The sequence below is a fragment of the Echinops telfairi genome, unplaced genomic scaffold, assembly GCF_000313985.2.
Source record: "Echinops telfairi isolate 266 unplaced genomic scaffold, ASM31398v2 ScPeMD7_1;HRSCAF=3_0, whole genome shotgun sequence".
Classification (NCBI taxonomy): domain Eukaryota; kingdom Metazoa; phylum Chordata; class Mammalia; order Afrosoricida; family Tenrecidae; genus Echinops; species Echinops telfairi.
In genome coordinates, this window is record NW_022103896.1 from 52,037,636 (window position 1) to 52,039,612 (window position 1,977).

Sequence of the window (1,977 nt, forward strand, 5' to 3'; positions counted from 1 at the left end):
CCTTCTGTAAGGGAATTTCCAGTGGCCTACAAATGGTCTTTGGGTCTCCACTCCGCACTACCCACCTCATTCACTATGATAAGATTTTTTGTTCTGATGATACCTGATCCTTTTAACACCTCCTGATCGCACAGGCTGGTGTGCTTATTCCATGTTGACTTTGTTGCTTCTGAGCTAGATGGCTGTTTGTTTACCTTCAAGCCTTTAAGACTCCAGATGCTTTATCTTTTGATAGCCAGGCACCATCAACTTTCTTTGCCACATTTGCTTATTCACTGGCTTTGTCTTCAGTGATCGTATCATGGAGGTGAGCACACAATGATATGATTTTTTGTTCTTTGATGCATTCTTATAGATGGTACAAGAGGTATATATATATATATATATTCTCCAGATAAATAATACAGTATGACTTGACAAAGGCTGTGCATTCACGGATGCATTGTAGCAAATAAATGCCATCCATTACACCAACCAAAGACTCTTCCTGGTGTGCAATTCATTCACTGGTATCTCCATTAATTAATGCTGTTACAGCAATACTATTAAGTGCTGTCATTAGCGGCCTGGTTAATGCTATCATGTACTAGTTTATTGGGTTTTTATTCACTTTTACTTTGAAGTTATTTATTTACTTATTTGAAAATAAGAAACTGCTTAGTGCTTAATGAAATTCACATCCAAAGAAAGGATATTGAAGTAACTGGTACACCAGAATGGGAAAAGTAGGATTTGAAATAGTTTTACATATTCCCTTAAATGCTAAATTAGTAATAGTCACTGAAATAGTTCTCATAGAAAAATGAGACTTCAAAGGTTAACAGCTTATTCCTACAAGTATTTGACCATCCTCTTTTTGTATAAAGAATTGAGGCATGATTGTACTTTGAAAAGAGAAAACATGCAATATCATTTTAGGGAAAAATTCAAATGCTAGGACATTCAATGATTACTAACAGTAAAGGAGAAAAATTAGGTCATCTAGTAGAAAAGATTATTAGTGGACAGAACTCTCCATTTATTTATTTATAGGTTTTAAAAAATATTTGTAATTAAGACAGTACCATATATACTCGAGTATAAGTCGACCCAAATATCAGCCGAGGCACCTAATTTTACCACCAAAACTGCATTAAAATTGTGCTCAAAAACTCAGTTTATACATGAGTACATACGGTATATAAATTTTATAAAACATTGCTACATGTAGACCTTTGTTCCTTCAATGGAAAAATGAATCAAACCACTCATGTTTTAATATTTATACTTGCTGTTGTTGTTAGGAGCCCTTCAGTGATTTGTGACTAAGGTAGCCCCATGTACTGCAGAGTGAAGTATTAGCTGATCCTGTGCCATCCTCACAGCTGGTATGTTTGATCCTATTGTTGCAGCCAATGTGCCAATCCATCTCATCAAGCATCTTCCTTTTTTAGTTGTTAGCTCTTTACCAAGCTCTGGGTCTGTGATGATTAGATTTTATGGCAACATGCTATACCCATGTGATGTTTGGGGTGGAGTCCAATCTTTCAATCAAGACACAGCCTAATGATGTCCTCTTGTCGGTGTGGTATTTTGTAAGAAATGCACTAAGAACTGACCTCTCTCTTGCCTCCTCTCCTTCCTGCTTGACTGAGTTCTGGGTCTCACATCTGGGATTGGTTGCCCATGTGGCCTGTGGACCCGAGGAGTTGTCAGTGCCCTGCCATATTCCTCTGGCCTTTGGTCCATGCAAATCGTCAGCTACTGGCTTGTGGGTGAACATCTCCCATCTTCCCACTTTACCTTCTTGCTTCATCTGCATGAGTCTGGCGGACCTGCCTCTGACCTATGTATGAGTGTTACTAGTATGTTTTGTTTCTCCCAAAAAATCTCAGACTAATACAGTGTCTTTCTCTATAAGTGGGTCTCTCTTATTAATATGTCCAAATTACAAGAACAAAGTCCCACCATCATTACGTCTAAGGAATACTTTTTGCT